Below are 22,309 nucleotides of genomic sequence, written 5' to 3' on the forward strand. Positions count from 1 at the left end.
AAGTGTGGGAGGGAGAAGGGGTGAGATATATGAGAATACCCTACATCCCCCACCCCAGGTGGCTCCCTCATCTGTTTGCTCATTGTTTTTGTTCATTGTTTGTGCTGTTGTCTGGGTTTTTTTCTTTAGAAAGTACTGGAAACCTAACCCAGGCCAACCCATGTGGGAGATTGGCACTCAACTACTTGAGCCATTTGATATTTTATTTTTGCTTGTTGCTTGTTGTTTTTGCTCACTGTCTGCTCATTGTCTGCTAGTCTATTTTAGGAGGCACCAGGAACCCAACCTAGAACCTCTCATGTCAGAGGTGGGTGCTCAACAGCTTGAGCCACATCTGCTCCCTTCTCTATATTTTTTTAAAGGTTTTTTTTCAAGATTTATTTATTTATTTCTCTCCCCTCCCCCCCCCCACCCTGATTGTCTAGTCTCTGTGTCTATTTGCTGCATCTTCTTTGTCCACTTCTGTTGTCATCAGTGGCACGGGAATCTGTGTTTCTTTTCATTGCGTCATCTTGTTGTGTCAGCTCTCCGTGTGTGCGGTGCCATTCCTAGACAGGCTGCACTTTCTTTCATGCTGGGCAGCTCTCCTTACGGGGCGCACTCCGTGCACGTGGGGCTCCCCTATGCGGGGGACACCCCTGCATGGCACAGCATTCCTTGTGCGCATCAGCACTGCACATGGGCCAGCTCCACACAGGGCAAGGAGGCCCAGGATTTGAACCGCAGACCTCCCATGTGGTAGACAGACGCCCTAACCACTGGGCCAAGTCCGCCGCCTTCCCTATATTTTTGATGTAACATTTACGTAACCTAGAGCTTCTTTAAAAATAAAAAATTAACTCAAAAAAATCACACACAAAAAAACTGTACAACACAAAGAATAAACCCTAATATAAACTATGGGCTTCAGTTAATAAGGAAATATCTCTATCTGTATGTATCTCTTATCTCTCCACCTAGACTATATCAATTATGATGTTAAAAAAAAACAGAAATCAGATATTAGAGATAAAGTACCTAAGTGATAACAATGCATCATACTTTTTTTATTCCCTCCGCATATTTAGATTTTTACTATACTGATTCGACAACTCATACAATAGTTATGGATGCCTACTAGGTACCAGGTACTGTACTAAGTGACAAAAATTCCCCCTGAAGACTTACACCTATATTAGGCAAGAGACAGTTTCCCCCTCTTAAATTAAAGAGGAATAAATCCACCACATGTGACCTCCTCAGCAGGAAGCCAGGCAATGCAGAAGACCGCACTTAACCATCTCATGACCCCAGCACGGCCCCTTTGCAACACCTACTCTGAAGTGTCTGTAAATTCTGGTAAGGCAATGGTTGTGAAATAGAGGAAATAACTCTGTCACCAGAGCCCCAAGTGCTCCGCTATAGAAACCCTCCTCAAAGAGTTGGTCGTAGGTATTATGGATTTCCCTAATGACCAGCGAGGCAGAAGATAAAGACGACACTCCTCAAGAATTAAGCTACAATATGGGCAGGAGTGGTTCATGGGGTGGGTGGACACGGACAGTTTAGAGGATGTCAGTGTGGTTCGAGGGAAGTCAGCAGCAGCACATTAGCAGGCAGTGGTGCAGAATGGCAAGGGCAGCAGGCCCCACAGCTAAATACGTACAGTCTAAAGGGAGCAATGCAAATATGCAGGAAGCCCCTCACGGTCAAGGACACTGTGATGGTTAGGCTACTGTGTCAACTCGCCCAGGAAATTGTACACAGTTGTTTGGTCAAACAAGCACTGGGCTAACTGTATTATAAGGGCATTTATGGACTTCAGTTACCATTAATTTTCCTGCTGTGGTAAATCATGGATAGTTGGTTATAATTTCATCAATCAGGGAGACTGCCATCAGCAAGAGTGATGCTTAACCCAATCAGTTGAATGCCTTAAAAGGGGAAGTGATTTCAGCATTGGGAGAGAATTTCCCAGCTTGTCTTTGGACAGCCAACATCTCCCAGAACTCATCAAGAACCTTCATTGGTCTGTCACTGCGGTCTCTGGTTGCAGACTGCCTGCAGAACCTGGACTTGTGCATCCCCACAGCTGCATGAGAGACTCTTGTAAAATCGCATACTATTGACAGATATCTCTTGTTGATTCTGTTTCCCTAGAGAACAATGACTATTACAGACAACTACCAAAAATCATTATTTAAGGTCATGCTGGGAAAATACCTGACTTCCTGCCAAGCAAGTAGAGCACTGATATTTGAGAGACCTATTTGTACACATAAGTAGATAAACCCCAAAGCACACTACATGGTCCTTTCTTTGAAAATAAATACATCAAAATGTTAATAAATCATCTCTGAGCAGTTTTTGTTTTTCTCCTTTATCTTTATGTCTAGATACAGTGCCTGGTGTCACAAATCACAAATATAAAAACAAAGTTGGGAGTGGATGTAGCTCAAGTGGTTGACCACCAGCTTCCTATGTACAAGGTCCTGGGTTCGATCCCCAGTACCTCCTAAAAATAAATAAATAAAGCTGGGTTTTAAAAGTAAAAATCCATGATAAAACATAAGTACAGCATTAAATCAGATTCAGAAAAAATTTCAATTTAAAATGAAAGATTTTTAAGTAAAAGTAACAGGATTCTGCATTTTCCTACAAATACAAACTTTTTTGTATATAACAAAACAATTATTTGTAAAGGGAGCTGGGAAACATCATTTGGTATCTCAAATCACCTTAGAACCAACCTGACAGTGCAGGATGGGAATAGCTCTAGATAAAAGTTTCCCAGACCAACCAAAATATAAAAATACATTACCAATGTAATTTATCTTTTAGGAAATGTCCAGTTACAAAAAGAAATGTTCATTCGAGCTAAGACATTAGAGTTTACATCTAACTTTCCTTCCAATATGAAATCTTGAACCCAAGCAATCGTGATAGTAGCCTTTATTTTTTTCTTGCCACATTTGAAGCACACATTGATGACTTTTCATCTTTATACCATTCTTTCTGCTTCAGCAGAAATGATTTAAAGATCAAAGATATGCTAATGAAAATGAAGTAAACAAAAACATATTCACAATTAAGAATGCAACTTTATGGACAGAAATGTATACACAAATATAAGCACAATGTTGTGAGGCACCTGGCGATGGGAATATTTGCTTTTCCTATCAATAAAATGTAACTGGCTATCTATATACATTAACTTCAAAATGGCAAACCATTCTCAGACTTTAGCTGAAGTTAAGAAACCTTATAAAGAGGACTATAATTAAATATATATATAAATAAAACCAAAGAAAAAAGTTTCATATGTGATTTTTTTAAAAACTAGTCATTTAGTTCAAGGATCCATCCTCCCACTATAGTAAACAAAAAGTATCTGAAGTAGATATAAGTTATGATTACTCCATGAAGAACAGTTTTCTACTCCTGCTCTAAAAAGGTTAACACGATCTTTGGAATCTACTTCTTTACTCTAAAATAGTAATAAGGAAAATTTGCATCTCTCCATGCCTAGAACATGGAACATAAAGTATGATAAAAGATTCTAACAGGAGAGCATAAGATAAATTTAAGAATTTATTATAGAGGTCTATAAAACTTGGATGCAACAAGTCCATGTTTTTTTCTTATTCTTTTCTTTACACTTTCCTACTATTTGCTCCTGGCCATGTCCCTCAAACAAAATCTCATTTATTCAAAACTACAACTATTAAAAGTAGAATCTTAAACTTGCCCCTAAACCTGATGAACTGAAGTGTCAGTTAATCACTTATCTTTGCTTTTTTAATGTGCAAAGGACAGGCAAGAGGTAAAATGCATAGTCTGCCTTGCATTTGGAGCCCAGAATCTGTTGGGACCCTTGTACCAAATTTTGAATTAGACTACTTCCAAGTATGAGACATGTTCTAGTTTATCTAACCTCTTAATGACTGGCAACAACAATCCTAGGCTGCCATTTAAGTTACCCAACTCCTATTCTCATCCCACAAAAGAATTACAAAGTGGTAACTTACTCATTTCGAATTAAATTGTCAAAGTGGTTACTTACATCACATGGAATTAAATTAAATACTTGAATTTGGTACTAAATAAACAAAATGAGGCACTGCGAACCCCACCTTCTTGGGCGCTGATGGTCCTGAGCAACCATTTCATAAAGACACTATTATAAGAAGACAATCATACATCTCCAGTCCGGGACAGTCTCCATCATAAGTTCTTTCACCCATTATCCACATATATGTAACTGTACTCCTCAGAGCAAGTGCCTGGAATTTTAATTCAGAAAATATGGCCCCTATATAAAAGACAAAAGCACAAGTTTCCATAGAACATGTCCAAACTGAAACGTTTACATTTCAAACTTTCCAAAGAGCAGCTATATCTCATAGGGTGCTGAGATCTTGAAAGTTAACAGACCAAGGTCTACAGAGAGAAGAACTAGAGACACACCCAAAACCATGACAATGATGGGTCAACCAAACAGGGTCAAACACTGGACGAAACTGAAGTAGGGACGCTTACCTGCAGAGCTTGTTTCCCCAGATTCCAAATCTCCTTCACCTATGCCCACCTCATATGTCCAAAGTGCTGACTCACCTAGGCCTTCCCTAACTCTTCTACCAAAGTAGGGACCCAATGTTTCATGAGATTACACTGGGGGTGGAGGAGTAATCAAACAAATCAGTTAAATAAGTCACAGTAGTAAATACTGTAAGAACAATACAGGGCATGTTGATTTTTGGTTCTCAACTCTTAAGTGCACATTACTATCATCTGGGAAGCGTTCAAAAATATCATTCCCGAGGCTCAGTCGGACCAATTAAATAAGCATCTGTGGGAGTAGGGTCCAAGAAACAGCTTTTTAAAAAGAAATAGGGGGGAGGAGTGGGGTGAGGGAGGTGGGGGTATATGGGGACCTCATATTTTTTGAATATAACATTAAAAAAAAAAAGACAAAAAATAAAAATAACAACATAAAAAGATCCCCAGATATTTGTAATATACAGCCATATAAGAAAACCTCTAGTAAAGTGGGGCCAGAGGGTGCTATTTGTTTTAGGTGGTCAGGGATAGCCTCTCAGAAGTGATGTGTGAATTTTATTATAACTTACACTAACCTGTCTGGACAATTCTGGAAGTAATGTGGACAGCAACTCCACCTCAGTGATATACCCCTTTGTTTCCTTTTTCAGTAACAAATAACAGCATCTTATCTGCCCCAAGGTAAAAAACACCAAGAGTATACATAAAACAGTCAAAGGAAGCAGAACCCAAACATTATGGAATAGTGTTCTATTGCCTCCACTGTGGGAAATCAGACGAATAATTAGCAGGGTCTGGGAGTTCCGCCAGTTTCCAACACACCCTGATGTTCCAAATGATAATTACTTACAGTGGGGAGGGGGGAGGCCCACCAGAGCAGTGTGAGTCTTCATCGTTAAGAGAATGTGGCAGCTATCCTCTTTAAAGCAATTAATGAAAAGAAAAAATTCACAGTACAATTAAACACAAACGGTGTATAATTTCAAGCGGTTCCCAAACAGCCTACCTGAAAACCCCTCACCACCACCCTAGTAACCTTTGATCAGACGGCGATGGGCGACAGGGTCTCTACATCACACCCTTCAGTAAATGCAAACTCCGCATACGACGAATCTTATCCTCTACGGCAGTTCACTAAAGTCCTAAGAGTCCAACGTCTTAGAGTACCGCCACCCAAGATGCAGCTAGTGCCCTGAGCAACGACGAGACTGGAGAAAGGGACCGAAAGGAGAGTCTTCGTCAAGCGTTCCGCTAAGGACTGGGGAAGGTACCAGGAGGACAGATACCTTCACCTGCCGCCCCGAGGTCCTGGCTCCACCGCGTTGCGGCTGCACTCACCCGCGCTGCAGCAACTCCAAAAAACTGCGGCTGGAGATGCTCGCGCCCAGGCCGCCTCACCCACTCCCTGCCCCAGACTTGCGGCGGCACCGGCTCCTCCCTTCCAAGACTGCTGCAGACTAGAGCTCCAACTCTGTCTTCACCTGCAGCCAGGGCCTCCGCTTCCAGCTTCCAGTCCCATGCCACGACCCCGGGCTGCACCCCATCCGCACCAGGCCGGGGACTCACAAGCCAGAGCGCGCAGGGAGGAGCTTCGCAGGCAAGGAGAACGCGAGACGGAAAGGGCAACGGACCGGGTCTGCAGGAAGGGGCCTGGACCGGCGCCCGCTCGCAACGCGCAACCCAGCACTCACCTCCAGGTTCCTCCTCGCGCTCTCCCACCGCCCGAACCCCGGACGCCCAGGGCGCCTGCGGCTGCGCCAGGCCGCCAACTCCTGACCCCGCTACGTCGTCTCACACCCGACCCCCGGGTTACGATTGGTCGAGCTCATGGAGGGGCGGGGCGAGGACTCTGATTGACATCAGCCAGCGCCGCGAGAGGGGTCGGGGCGAGGACGCAGAGTAAGCACCCCTAGAGCTCGCGGAGAGATCCATCACGCTCGCCTACCTGTCTGAGGTGTGGCCCGTCTCTCAATCCGGCTTCTCGTCTTTTTGGTCGGGTTTTCCCAGGGAGCATCTGCCTCAAGGTTTTTATCTTCTTAGCGAACGCGACTACACCGTCCGTGTTCCTACGTGGACCGACTTTTTTCTGCAATAGCGGAATTCATTGTTCCCTTCACCGGAGAAACACGGTTTACCAGGCATTAGCGGGGAGACAGGCGCCTCGAAGTCTTTCTTTGCTTTGACATGTGTCGACTTATTCTTCTATTTGTCCTTTTACTGTCCCTGTACATGATGTGGATGCTGCCCAGGACTTCTGGCAAAAATGCCAGAATACTTTTTTTCTTTCAATTCTGAGTTATCCCATTTTGAACATTCTTCTATCTATAAAACGACGGTATCAGTTGTGGGCTCCACTGTGTTGCTTAGTCCCCGGATCATAGTGGTGTTAACTGAATTTATTCGAGCAAAATGTAGGTCTGAAAAGTGGACCTACCCCAGACTATTGTACCAATATTGGGAAAGAAGAATACATATCAATTATAACTGACATTAATTATTTTTACATTTATTAACCACAATGGACTGTGTGTGCTCATTCAGATGTTTTTCTTGCAGGGCTACATGCATGAGTGACCACATCCATGAATGTGATGAAAGGAAGCTCTTCCATAGGTCAACCTCTTCTTTTTTCTTTTTTTTCTTTTTGAAGATTTATTTTATTTCTCTACCCTTCCCCCCCACACTCCCCTGAGTAGTTGTCTGCTTTCTGTGTCTATTTGCTATGTGTTCTTCTGTGTTTGCTTGTGTTCTTGTCAGCAGCACTGGGAATCTGTGTCTCTTGTTGTTGTGTCATCTTGCTGCATCAACTCTACGTATGTGTGCCCCCACTCCTTGGGCAGGCTGCAATTTTTTCACGTGGGGTGGCTCGGCTCTCCTTACAGGGCACTCTCCTTGCACATGGGGCTCCCTTATGTGGGGACACCCCTGTATGGCAAGGCACTCCTTGCGCACATTAGCACTGCACAAGGGCCACCTTCACCGCTAGGGTCAGGAAGCCCTGGGTTTGAACCTTGGGCCTCCCATGTGGTAGGCGAATGCTCTATCCATTGAGCCAAATCTGCTTCCCAGGTCAACCTCTTCTAAAGTAACTATTTCTTTCTCCTTCCTGGAAGAAATTCAACCTTCCAGGGCATTTTGTGGTAATAAAAGGAGGCTCCGGTGCCTCTCTGCCTGAGTAAAAAAGATCCCATATGCTAGATTTGTACTCTGATTAAGGCTTACCTTCCAGCAGATATACTCCTAATCACCCATCTTTCCTAGCTGACTGGCTGGTAAGAGTGGAATGCTTAGCCAGGATATGATGACTTCTAGGTCACAGTTCGAAGTTGCTATAGTGATTTTTATTAACCCTCATTCATGCAAGCACTCGTAACCCTGAGGAATTTGAGTGACCTTACATATATTTTACAGTCCTTATAGCTGCAAACCAGAGCAGCCCAGACCAGAAAGTTCTATCCAACCCTACCAGATTCTTAAAAGGTCTCTGTGATAAAACAAAGCTCTGGGCTAATTGTAATACAAGAGCATTTCATGGAATTTTATCATCAGTGAGTTGATAGCATAGATGTCTGGTCACAACTACAATCTATTGAGGAGATTGCCATCAGCTGTAAGTGACATCTCATCCAATCAGTTGAAGGCCTTAAAGGGGAAGTAATCTCAGCATTCTAAAGAAGAAAATTCCCATCTCTGCTTCAGACAGCCAGTATCTCCTGGGAATTCATCAAGGACCTTCATCAGAGATGCTGGTTTGCAGCCTGCTGTGGAATTTGGACTTGTGTATCTCCACAGTCACATAAGGCAATTTTATAAAATCTCTTGCTATTTACAGATGCCTTCTGTCAGTTCTGTTTCCCTAGAGAACCCCGACTAATACAGTATCTGACTGCAAAGTCACCACTCTTCCAATTCAGCACATCTAACACAGAATGCTACCATGCAAAGAACATGCACTTTGGATCCTAGTGAGGCAGGTTAGCCAGGGAAATGAGGGGGAGCAGACAAACCACAACATGGCCAATAGACAACAGGGCTGACAACATGCCTTCAAGACCTCGCTGAGACCTTGAATTTAATTAACCTTGAGGCCCTATTTTCTCTTTCCAGGACATCCCCTTGGCCCCAGATATTCCAAACAGTCCTCACCATTGGCCCCCACCATTGATGGGGTAACCAATAATAGCTGTTGCTCACCTTAGCATTAGCAAGGAGGAGTGTGGGAAAATAACTTGAGTTTGAACGTGGGAACCTGGCTTGAAGTTGAAATGTTTCCATAATGCAGATAAAAAGTGTGGGCTTAGGAGCACCAGCCTTGACTAGATGGAACACTGTCTGGTCGGCTGAGACCAGCTCAGCAATAGTGATGTGGGCTATGGGTGGCAGGCTCTTTGTCTCTTAAGAGATAACCTAAGCTGTCTGTGAATTGTGGGTGTGGGGTGATAAGAGGCTGCAGTCCTGCCCTTGGGGACCATGGCAATGACTCCAGTCCCAGGAAACAGTTTATCAATGCAAACTCTATAGACTTTGAATATTCAGGGAAAATGCAAACCAAGATAAGCTAAAAGCTTATCTAGAATGTATGAAGTCCATGCTAAAAGCTTACCTAAAATGTGGACGATATCTATGCTAATTCAAGGCTATTGAGAACTGAAACAAAAGGACCGTTTAACCCTTCCTCTCTGTATAAAAGAAACTTGAAAATCTTGTTCCGGGCTCGGGTTTGCAACAGGAAGCTCCCGAGTCCAGCAGGCTGTCAATAAACCATTTTTCCTTCTCAAAATCATTCCTGAGTCCTGGCCTTTCTATACGCAAATAATTGAACCTCTCTCAAATTCTACAGTATTTTTGGGGGCTCTTCCGGGATTGCAAACGAAGGCCAGAGATGGTAGCATTTTGCTGCCCCTTCCAAGTCCCCGAGGAAGTCAGGAGGACTCGGGTGAACCCCAAATCTGGGTGCCCCTGGATTAAACTTAATCCGGAAAAGCTGTGGGCTCCACCAGAATCTTCCCAACAAAAATCAGGGGCAATGGAAGGTCTGAAGAGAAGGATTCTGGGAACGAAAAAGAACTCTGAGCATGGAAGAAGGTAAGACTCCCTGGATGAGCACAGTCTGGAAAGCCCTAGCTTTAATTGCTAGGATGGGGAGGCTGATCACCTCCTGAGAGAACCCTAGTAGCCCCAGAAAATTGGGGGGAAGCCATTCTCGCTAGGTCTGGAAAAAGGGGGGGAAATCCTGGTGTTTTGGGTTTGTCTAACTGCATGTTGGCATCTGGTACTGGTCTTATATCCACTGAAGGAGTGGAGGCTTGATTATAATAGGAAGGACTGTTTATAAGTTCAAGTCCTAACATCCTGGAAATTGGTCTGGATTTAAAAAAAAAAAAACTTGGTTACAGGAAAGTGGATCGGCTTTTCTAGTGAAGCTTGGTCTGGGTGTAAAGTTAAACAGTGGAAAGGTCAGCTGGAATCTTTTGTTATGGTGCTGAATTGTGAATGAATTTGCTTCATACCAGATGTTAATGTTAAGTGTTCTCTCTAAAGTTTGTGATTGAAAAAATATATATATATATATATATACATATATAAAAAAATTGTGAGTCAGATTAATAACCTTCAGGCTTCTGTCGGTGTCAGCTCAATGCTAGTGTTGGAGTTGTGTGGTTATGTAAAGTAGAATTTAATTAAGCTGGAACCCTCATTGGCAAGGGGGTGAATTGATTATGGGGCAAAACTGTGGAGTCTGGATGTTTGCAGAATCTGGATGTTGCGCATGCTCTGCTGCCTTGTCTCTGGCCCACCCCTTTCCCAGGGCTTGGAGGCCGTCTGTGTCTGTGCCATACACCCGGGTTTGTTGGGGCTGCCCAAGTCAGGGTGGCTGGGTCCCCGGGGGAGGTGCCGAATTTAAGTAAATTCTGTCTGCCCATTTTAGCAGAAAGCTGGAAAGGGGGCTTGCCCCTTTCCAGTGGATCCACACCTTCTATTCATAGGCCACATTCCTATTTGATTGTTGTGCACCCGACTGCGTGGAACGCGTGGAAGTGAAGGGGATGAAAAGCAGAATCAAAATAAATGCAGTAAAGTTCCTTCCCTAGGGCGTCAAAGCCAAAATATGTTTGCATTCTGCCCATGTTCTTAGAAGGTATTGTGGTAACTTTAAGTAAGGGAATGTGTTCTGTGAAGGTAAAATTTGTCTTAAAAGTATAAATAATTATAAAAAGTTTAATGAAGCATTGTTTAAATTAAGGTATTTAAATGGCTATTTCCAAAAAGTCTTTTTAAACAAAACCTGAATTGATAAAACTACTAATAAAAGGTAATTTTATAACAGGAAAACTTGTTGGTGGCCAACCTCCCCTGCCAACTTGCTTCTAAAAAAACTGTTTCTGGTATTACATGCTACTAAGTATTTAAAGTGAAGAAAGGTTCATTATTTTAACAAGCTTGTTTAGTGTTAATGGCAATTATATGTTGTAAGAAGTTTGCCTGGTAACTTAGTATGTGGGATATAAGGAATGTGTTTTTATTGTTAAGGAAACAGGAGATGATTTTGTCCTAAGATAAAATGATTGATTATTGGAAAGAGTAGAGTGTGGGATGAATACTGAACGAGTGCTGAAAGTGTAGAAGGTTTGTGGAAGGAAAATTTTTATAATTAAAATTGAGTAAGATTTAATAAGTCTATATAAAGTTTGAAAGGGTTTAGTATCAAGTAGTATACTGATGCAAAGTTAAAATTTTGTTCTTTCTCAAAGTCTCTCAAGTCATTAGTCTCTTTTAGTAAAAGTTTCCTGAATAATCAATATACAAAGAAAATCTGTTTTATCAAAATAGCTTCTTGTGCTTTAACCTCATCATTTCCTCAGTATTTAAAGAAGAAAGAGTGTTATCTCTTTTAAAAGAAATTATGTTCTAGAAATCAAATCCTGAAAAGTAGCTTTTTATTTCAAACTAACTGCAAGAGATTTGTTCTTTTACCTTAAAAGAAAAATTAAAGTAATAGTTAAGTTCATTTAATATAAGTTGAATGAAAGGTGTTTAAAGGTGTCATAAACTCCAGCACCTACAATCGGATTTATTGGACTCATCTCACTCACCTAAGATGGAGTTGAAGAAGGACAACCACCACACCATGGAGCCTAGAGTGCCTACAACTGAAAGTGGGAGGATTGCATCCAGTATCCATGTGGAATCTGAGCCTCCTCTTGACATAGAGGTGCAATGGACACAACCAATCCAATGTCCACAGAGAAAAGGTGGCATTGGAGTGGGAAAAGTGGACATGGTGGCTAATGGGTATGGGGAATGACAGGAAGAGACGAGATGTGGAGGCGTGATGTGGAGACTTGGAGCTGCCCTGGATGGTGCTTCAGGGGCAATCTCTGGACATTGTAAATCCTCACAGGGTCCACTGGATGGAATGGGGGAGAGTATGGGCCATGATGTGGACCATTGACCATGAGGTGCAGAGGTGCCCAGAGATGTACTTACCAAATGCAATGGATGTGTCATGATGATGGGAATGAGTGTTGCTGGGGGGGGGGGGAGTGGTGGAGTGGGGGTGGTGGGGTTGAATGGGTCCTCATATATTTTTTAATGTAATATTTTTACAGAATCAATAATAAAAAAAATTAAAAAAATAAAGGTGTCATAAAATTAACAGGTTTAAAAAATTAATAAAAACTGTAACTGAGTTAAGATCATTTATAAATGCATTTATATTATAAAACAGCGGAAGGATAATAATTGAAATTATAACTGGGTGAATTTAGCCTGAAACTATTATTGTAAGTGTAAATTCTAAACTAATCTTACCTTCATTTATGGTTACTTCAAGCCTAGCCTCACCCCTTGCCTTTGCCTATGGCTATTTCATAACAACTCCTGTCCTACTGGTATTAGTAACCCTGCTTTCTCTCATGAATCCAACTAAATTACTGCCTAGTGGAATTCTTAGCCCTTGGGTTTAAATGACCACTGGAGTTTTATTATCTCCAAGGACTGGGGGGAATAAAGGGAGTCTCCTGCCTTAACTGTCAGTGTCCCTAAGAGTGGCAATTCATGAGAGAAACCAGTCTCCCTGAGGCTTCCAATAACCTCAGTAAATATACATAGAATTAACTCTTGTTGCTTATCAAAATTCTGCTAAATTCAAGGTAAAATATAAAGTTCTGAAACAAAAGAGAATTGTGTTAAAACATTGGGAACATTTTGGTTACAAGCTATTAGTTAAGAAACCAAATTCTTGTGTAAAACTGCACAGTCATAGTGCAAATTAAGGAAAGTTTCAGGAGTCTTTGAAATGTTTTGCAGTCACACTTATTTTGTAAAAAATGGAAGTTTTAAGTAACTAAAGTTGTGTTTTTGTGTCAAACTATTCATGTCTGCCTATTTACTCAAATTGTTGAGGTTAAATATGCAGTTATATAAATAATATATATTTCTGGAAGCCAAATTAAGCTGAGCAGTATATAGAATAATGCAAATTGTAAGTAACATCAATGAGTTGTGTTTCTGTGTCTAACTCTATTTGTGTCTGCCCATTTGCTCAGCGTATGTCTTCATACATCAAGATAATAATATCAAATTAACAAGTGAAAATTCCTAAAAGAGCTCTATTCAAATTGTTAAAAATTAAATATGCAGGTTATATATATGAATAAATATTCTTGGAGCCCAAATTAAATTAAGCAAATTAAACTAAGTCATATAAAAATCTGATTATAGAAACTATTGGGAAAGGGCCTCCTCTTTGCAAGAGGTTTGAAGGCAAGACTAAGTGTGGCAGATTAAACCTATCTACTAGGCTAGGGAATTAAGAATCAGTTTGCCCTGTAATTTCCCAGTTTAAACCTTTTTGTCAGCCATAAAATGTAAAAAACAAAGATTAGTTTAGTTTTCACATAAAGGAAGGAAATATTGATTAATACAACCTGGCAGCCTATTGCCTCAGCCTCCCATTCCCAGGTTAAACAGCAAGAAAGGAAACCAGCTTAAGCCAGTCCTATAGGCAATAAAAGATGCCCAAGAAAGAGCTAATTCAATACCAATTCAGCACTAAATTCCATCCCTTATTTGACAAAGGGGAGCAGATAAAAACTAAAATGGTTGGAATGTAATAGAGGAAGCAGTTAAATCACAAACTTTTGCATGGGAAAGTTAGATCTTCTGGGATAGGCTGTAACTTCTAAAGTATCCAATCTATTAAAAAAACAGAGAAAGAGCTTGCGTGCTAGGCTTAGGGGTATAAATTGTGTCATTTTTTTTTTGTTCGAAGCGCCTGCCATATTTTCTGGTTGTGCGCCCCTCCTTGCAAGATTGAGAATAAATTCTTTTCTTCTCCACAATCGGGTGAGCCTTATTTTCTTCCAGAAGATTTCTTTCCAACAACAATAAAGGTAATTAGTGGATCTGTTGACAAATTTCAGTAAGTAAAGAAGTCCATAAAAACTATAAAGAGATCTTTCTGGGATTATGATTAAATGAATTAAGTAATTGTGTAATGTGTTTTGAAACCTGGTAATCAATGTGGTTTTTAAAAATTACTCATTTTCATAACTTAAATAAAGAAAAAGTTTCAGCTTCCTGTAAGGAAAAAAGAGAACATTCCTTGCATAAACTATAATGGTTTCAATTTTATTTAACTTGAGTGTAATCTCCCATAGTTAATTTATAAACTAAATTAGCATTATATGTACAAAATCTTTAAAGTAATAAAAATTTAAGTTCACGTTAATAAAATTAAGCTAAAAAAAGATTGTAAATATGCTCTCTTAAAGAAATAAAGTAAATTTCTTTGGTTAGTAATTATAATTTACTAAATTTATTTAAATGTAAGGTAACTAGTCAATGTGGTTGTAGTCAATTATAAAAAGTTTGTAAAACATCTTTCAAACTGAAAACATTTAAATAATTCTAGTTCTAGAAGTCATTGTTAACTAAAAACTTGGATTGGTATTGGTTGCAAAAAAAAATAACTTGGTGGTAACAAAACCTGTCTGAAGGCCACCGCAAGGTGCATATTTAAGTAAATGGTAATAAAAAGTTATCTCGATTCTATTGGGAATCTTCTGTTTTCATTTTAACAATGGAAAATAGTTTTTTCCCTCTATTACTAAAGTAAAATACCTACTATTATCTTCATGGTAAAATTATATAAGTAAACTGTCATTTGATATATGATGTGTTGCATTAAATTGTTTAAAATATATATAAAAACAAGGAATAAACTTTAACATTGTCAAACTCTTTTGTGCATTCAAACCAGGCCTTGAATACATTACAGGTTGCCTTTCCATGTGAGTTATTGGCTAGGTTGGTCACTGACCCCTCAATTTAAAAAATTTTGCTTTATCAGCCTCTGGTTCTGCTCCTGAAGTCAATGGAAACCACATGGCAGTTTCAAGCTCCTTCAGCAGCCAGTGATGACTCGGTACAGCCAAGTGTACAATGGATATCGCCTCCAGACTGGCACTGTTCCATAGTGCCAGAGAGCACTATGTACCAGGTTAGTAGAATACTGGAAAATCTCTCTAGGATCAACGATGCTGCGACTTGCTCACTGTGAATAACATGCTAAGTGGAGCCATGATACCAGGATACTGTAAGTAAAACTTAAATACAATTGGCATTATGGCCTGCTCTCATGGAGAGATAACATGTAAAGTATTACAAACCTGAAACTTAAAACTATTAATTGCAACTCTAATCCTTTGCATTAAGTAATACATTAATTAATATTAAGTGCTGTACTCTTATCCTGTACTAAACATATGCCTAATAATTATAATGTTTTTTTTTCTATTTTGGATCAAGCACAAAAGTATATTAGACATGTTAAATTCCTAGTAAATTCATTTTCTAAATAGTTAATAGACATCTCTATAGAATAAGGTGGCAGTCTCAGCCAGGCTCAGTCAACTTACTATATTCTACTGTACTCAACTGTGTAGCAAAAATGAGGCTTACTTGCTAATAATGAGTCACCTATTAAACAAGTCAAAATTACTAAAAATTGTACAATTAAAACCAAAATGTAAAAAAACCTTTATTCTGTAGTTCTGATCACTCCAACAGCTAAAAACTAAGAAAATTTCCAACTTGGTGTACTAATCCTGAACAAAACCAATTGCCCAAAGGGTGTCAGTTCACCAGGAGCATCTGACAAAGCATATGAGTGCCAATCATTAAACAGCTTGAAATGTGTCTTCAAACAAAGCTAAGTATCTATTGCAATTTTTCTCTAAAAATAAATAGCTTAGAAAAAGTCCCACCAGCTTTTAAAAAGGAGTGCCATCTTTATAAGCACCTAACCTTGCCTACCTCTTTTAAAAACGGGTATTCCAAATTTTTTATTAAGTTTGTTTCTTTCAGAGTGAACATCTTATTAACCATATGAAAACTTCAACTTCATACAGAATGCCAGATCCATCTTCCTCCAGTTTAAATAAAATAAGAGTTTTATACCTTGTTAGGCAATGACTACAACCCATGACCAGCAGGAAGCAGTTACAGAAAAGAGATCATCTCCCTTCAGCACCCCTTTTAGATTAAAGGTGTAAACTCTTTAAAGGTAAAACAAAATTAATAGATGGATCTGGAACCTGACTGGAAATCCACGTGAGTGCCAGTGGCCCCAAGATGACTGCAGGGGGACCCCCGTGACAGTATTCTGCTGTCCAGAATAAAAACTTCTAAACTTCTAAAACAAAGTCCTGGATGCTACACTAAAGATTGATAAATAATCAGTCAAAACAACAAACAGCCATCCACCTCATAGCTCCAACAATAATTATGCCAGAGCTTAGCAAGTTAAACTTTGGCAAAGGGGGGAAATGATGTGGGCTATGGGTGGGAGACTCTTTGTCTCTTAAGAGATAACCTAAGCTGTCTGTGACTTGTGGGTGGGGCATGATAAGAGGCTGCAGTCCTGCCCTTGGGGACCATGGCAATGACTCCAGTCCCAGGAAACAGTTTATCAATGCAAACCAAATGTGCTAAAGCTTATCTAGAATGTATGAAGTCCATGCTAAAAGTTTACCCTGGATGTGCAAGATATATATTGAGCACTGAAACAAAGAACGCTTTAGCCCTTCCTCTGTATAAAAGGAACTCAAAATTCTTGTTCGGGGCTCGGGTTTGCAGAAGCTCCCAAGTCTGGCCGGCTGTCAATAAACCATTTTTCCTTCTCAAAATCATTCCGGAGTCCTGGCCTTTCTATATGCAAATAATTGAACCTCTCTCAAATTCTATAACAATAGGTCTGCATGAAGGGAAGGTGACACAGAACTGAAGAAATAAAAGGACAGAAAGAAAGACACAAGAGAAGAAACAAAGATGGGACCAAGGGACATCACAGCTTTTGAAACTGAGAGCCTTGACCCTAGTTTCCACACCGTATTTATCTGAAAGGCAACGAGCAGCTGTTTGCTATAGGAAGTAACTTGCAATATCTTCTACAATAGCAGGAAGCAACTTGTAACATCTTTTACAATAGCAGGAAACCACTGCAACATTTACAATAACAGGAAGCAACTACAACATCTACAATAAGGTACATTTACAATAACAGGAAACAATTGCAACATCATCTACAATAACAGGAAGCAACAAATAGTAACTGCGTTTCCTACCACACTGGTCGGCAGGAAAATTATTTGTGTAAGGAGGCATTTGAACTTCATATGGCCTGTTCCCTAGTATTCCAAGTGTTGCAGCTTTAACAACAAGCAGCCTTGAAAGTAAACATAGATAACTACTGCTTTGTAATTTCTAATAAATACAATGTGGAAACTAGGGTCGAGGCTCTCAGTTCCAGAAGCTGTCGAGTCCCCTGGTCCCATCTTTATTTTCTTTCTTGTGCCTTTCTTTCTGTCCTTTTATTTCTTAAATTCTGCATCACCTTCCCTTCCTGCAAACCTGTTGCTGAGCTGGTCTCAGCAGGGGAGAAATAATTAACAGTTTAAAAGGTAAGCACACAAGGTAGAGCTTGCTTTCTCTGACTAGAGGAGCCCACACCAAATCTCAGTGTGTACTTCTGTCCTTCTCTCCCATTTCTCAGCAAGCTTTGTTGTTTCCCCCATTTCCCAATAAATGCTCTTTACTAGTCTAACTAAACTGGCATGATCTTAAATTCTTTTATGCAGCATAGCCAAGAACCTAGAGGAATCCAACGCTTCCATGTCTTCCTTTGTCCTATAGATATACCCTCATCTGCCCCATCCCCAACAAATCCCTGTCTGGCTTGCCTGAGTCTGGCACAAGCTTTGTCTCTTACTATCAGGGCCATCCTATAACTTGTCTGAGCTCTGGTTTCCTTGACTATAAATTATAGTCAACACCACCTGTATTAGGAATAAATGGGATGACAAAAACTACCTAGCCCAGTGACCTAAAGCTCTTTTTCTTAAATTCCCTATTTCAAGTTGTGGCACAGCTTAAGGATTTTTTTCACATTCCATTTATGATAATCTCACCTTGAGAGCTGAAAAAACTGAGAGCATAAGGTTTGTATGTTATGAAACCAAAAGAACTGGTCATTTCTGTGTAAAATTGGTTTAGATGTTAATGCTGCTAAATTTTATAATTCTCTAAGCAAAACAAAGTGTGGCTCTTAAGAGTAGACAAGCCAAAGTAAAGTAAGCCCTGTTTTTTGCTTTTTGTTTTTTTCAAGGTACAAGAAACTGAATCCAGGATCTCATATGTGGGAAGCTGGCATTCAACCACTGAACCATATTGACTTCCCTGAATTGGCTTCATTTGCTGCTTGTTCTTATTTTTTTTCAGGACGCATGGGGAACAGAACCCAGGACCTCCTACATGGGAGGCAGGAGCTCAACTGCTTGAGCCACATCCACTCTCCTAAGCCCTGTTTTATTTATTTATTTATTTATTTTTCTCCCCCTTCCCTCCCCCCACCCCAGTTGTCTGTTCTCTGTGTCTATTTTTGTTGCATCATCTTGCTGCGTCAGTTCTCTGTGTGTGTGTGGTGCCATTCCTGGGCAGGCTGCACTTTCTTTTGTGCTGGGCAACTCTCCTTACTAGGCGCACTCCTTGTGCATGGGGCTCCCCTGCACGGGGACACCCCTGCGTGGCACGGCACTCCTTGTGCGCATCAGCACTGCGCATGGGCCAGCACCACATGGGTCAAGGAAGCCCGGGGTTTGTACCTTGGACCTTCCATGTGGTACATGGATGCCCTAACCTCTGGGCCAAGTCCGCTTCCCAGCCCTGTTTCTGATGTAGCTAATTTGGGAGATATTCATTAGCAAATCTGGCTTCACTGATGACAAAACTTTGTAGTACAAGCACTCTTGAGCCATCATCAGTTCCTGATTCGGTTCCCTTGCTGCCTCCCTTTGAACAAGTGACCAAAATTTGGGCCTCAAGAACCATCAAATCATGGTTCAAAATAAGTTGCTACTGTCACATTAGGATCAACCACTCTGTTCCAAAGACATCTGGGACTATGAGAGGATGCTGCCAAGGATGGGAGATTGGAGGGGAGATTGTAAGAGTTCCCTAATACACTTTGCTCACTTTCTTTAATGTTAACATCAAAACTAAGAAACTAGCTCTAATATAATACCATTAAGTAAATTACAAGCTTTTTGGGTTTCACCAGTTGTTCCACTGACGTCCTTTTTCTGATCCACTATGCAATCCAGAATACCACATCTATTTAGTCAGTCTGCTATAGTCTTTCAGTCTTTCCATGTTTTTTCATGACCTTGAAATTTTGGAAAAATATTGATCAGGTATTTTGTAGGATGTTCCTGAATTTGGGTTTGTCTGGTGTTTTCTCCTGATGAGATTGAGATTTGGATTTGGGAGAATACCAGAAGTGAAGTACCTTTCTCATCACATCGAATCACAGGGCATATGATATCAACATGACTTACCATTGCTGATGCTAATTTGGTCACTTGGTATCTGCTAGGTTTTTCTACAATTAATTTTCTTTTTTTTTTTTCCTTTCCAAACTTTATTTATTAGAAGTAAGCCACTTAGTACACATTCAGGAGAGGGAAATTAAGCTTTACCTTCTAAAGGGAGAAGTATCAAAGAATGTAACTATGTCAGTAATTAATATTCGGGGGAAGATACAAATATATTGCCTCTCCTAAAAGTTTTGTCCAATAATTTTAGCCTTCATCAGTGAATCTCTCCTGCAGAAATTATTACGATGGTGTTCTAAGGGTAACTTTCTATTTCCCTCATTTCTGCTACATTTATTTAGAAATCTTCTATAAGGGAGGGTTGTCCCTTCTCCCTGTTTACTCAGTAATTTACATGCTGCACTTATTTTATTCTTTTGGTTAAAATCCAATACTATTGTTATTTATTTTTTTGCTCAAATTTTTCCAACTTTAGCCATTGGGAGTTCTTCTAGGTTAGCTCCTGTGTCCTATAGTCATACCCTCATCTTTTTTTTTTTCCTTTAATCACTTCTTTACTTCCTAGCACCATAAAATGTTCCAAGCTCATCTTATATAGTCCTTGCTCCACAACTCCTCCAAGGAGACCTGTTTCCTTTCATTAAAGAATTGTATTTAAAGACCAAGATTTGGATGCTAGGCATGCTTGTTGCTACTGGAGTGTCATTCTTTCTAGGTTGTCTCATCAAACAGAGCTGGGAAATATATATGTATTTACTAACCCACATATATAAACATATCTGTATTTCCAGAACTATCTCATATATATGAGTTCATACTGCTATGTCCAACTCCAGTCCAACACCATAGTTCATTTTAGTATCCCCCCATTGCTTATCTGTAACTTCTTTCTCCAATTGTGAGATATATGGTTTTCATTATATTTTTGTTTAATCCTAGTATACATGTAGTTTCTGTATTACTAACCTGTACCTCTGTAAAATACAAAGTTGCCAACTGCAGTACAATGTTTATACACTGTTATTTTTGTCTTTAGTCTTACATTATCCAGTGAAAACATTATTTTCTAAAGTCACTTAGGTCATTTCCCTTTTTTGTCACCCTCTTCATTGAGGTTGCCATACATTTATAATATGGCTATATTAATTTGTCATAGTCTGCATTCCAACCTGAGATCCTGTGACATCCTAGTGTAGGTATTTTAATGAAATTTGCATGAAGTCCAGTCTTTGTGGGGTTCTACCCTATGGATTTCAACAAATACACAGAATCATGTATCCACAACTGTACCTGTATTAGTCAGCCAAAAGGGTGCTGATGCAAAATACAAGAAGTTGGTTGATTTTTTATAAAGGGTATTTATTTGGGGTAGAAGCTTACAGATACCAGGCCATAAAGCATAAGTTACCTCCCTCACCAAAGTCTATTTTCACGTGTTGGAGCAGGATGGCTGCTGACGTCTGCAAGGGTTCAGGCTTCCTGGATTCTTCTCTTCCAGGGTCTTGCTTCTCTCTGGGTTCAGGGTTCCTCCCTTTCCAGGGCTCACTTCTTCCTGGGCTCAGGGTTCCTCTCTTCCTGAGGCTTGCTTCTCTTTCCTCTGTGAATTTACTTCCCAGGGCTCCAGCTTAAAGCTTTGGCATTAAACTGCAACATCAAAAACCCTCACCTCTGTCGTTTGCCATGCCTTTTATCTGTGAATCCCCACCCACTAAAGGGTGGGGGCTCAACACCCTAATGACATGGCCCAATCAAAGCCCTAATCCAGATACAGACCGGATTACAAACATAATCCAATATCTATTTTTGCAATTCATAACCTTATCAAACTGCTATAGTACCATACAGGATAGTTTCATTGCCCTAAAAATTCCCACATGAAACCACTCCTTTATGGTCAACCCTTGGCAACCACTAATCTACTTTCTGTTCATATAAACTTGTAGCAGTTTGATATTGTTTATGAATTCCAAAAATAGATATTGGATTATGTTTGTAAACTGGTCTGTTCCTCTGGGCATATTAGATTGGATTGGATTCAGAGGTTTCATTTTTACTTGATTAATTATAAAGACTGTAATTGGGTCATATCAGTAGGACATTGAGTCCCTGCCCCCTTGTTGAGTGGGGACTCACAGACAAAACTAAATGGCAGAGAAGTCAGTTGGAGTTTAATTTTGGAGCCCCAGGAAGTAACACAGAGAAGCAAACACATGAGGAAGGAGAGAAGGCTCAATTAGACATGGTAGAGGCCCCGGGTAGAGAGCTGAGCCCTTTGCCTGATAGTTTACAGCTGGCCTTGTAGAGAGAGCAGAGCAGCTGATCCTAGAGAGAAACAGACCCCAGGAGAGGGACAAGACTTATCCAAGCAGACAGCTGATATTGGAAGAAGCTGGGACCATGGAGACTTAAGAGGAAGAGGAAGCCTGAACCCTTGCAGGTATAGGTAGCCAACTTGCTCCAACACGTGGCAATAGACTTTGGTGAGGGAAGTAACTTATGCTTTATGGCCTGGTATCTGTAAGCTCCTACCCCAAATAAATACCCTTTATAAAGCCACCAGATTTCTGGTATTTTGCATCAGCACCCCTTTGGCTGACTAATAAACCTTTTCCAGAATGTAAAATTAATGGAATTATATAATACATGCTCCCCAGATTTTGATTACCAGAAAGTTTGGGAATTCTTCCTGAAAAAATTCTGAGAATTTTCCAAATATTTACTAATTCAGGTACTAATCTGAAACAAGTACCAATATCTATAGGTCACCAAACTGGGAATCAGCTTAAATTTAAATATATTTTTAAAAGATATATCAGGAAGCAGACATGGCTCAACTGGTAGAACATCCATCTACCATATGGAGGGTTCAGGGTTTG

General features: G+C 40.2%; 1 protein-coding gene across 1 annotated transcript in view; it reads right to left on the reverse strand.

Annotated features, from left to right (window-relative positions):
- Positions 1–6,356, reverse strand: part of NXPE3 (neurexophilin and PC-esterase domain family member 3) — a 111,953-nt gene extending 105,597 nt beyond the window's left edge. Inside the window, exon 1 of the mRNA XM_058295919.2 lies at positions 6,231–6,356. The gene's annotated coding sequence lies outside the window, so the exon portion shown is untranslated. The remainder of the gene's footprint in view (positions 1–6,230) is intronic.
- Positions 6,357–22,309: the final 15,953 nt, after the last annotated feature.

This window comes from Dasypus novemcinctus, chromosome 4 (genome assembly GCF_030445035.2).
Source record: "Dasypus novemcinctus isolate mDasNov1 chromosome 4, mDasNov1.1.hap2, whole genome shotgun sequence".
NCBI lineage: Eukaryota > Metazoa > Chordata > Mammalia > Cingulata > Dasypodidae > Dasypus > Dasypus novemcinctus.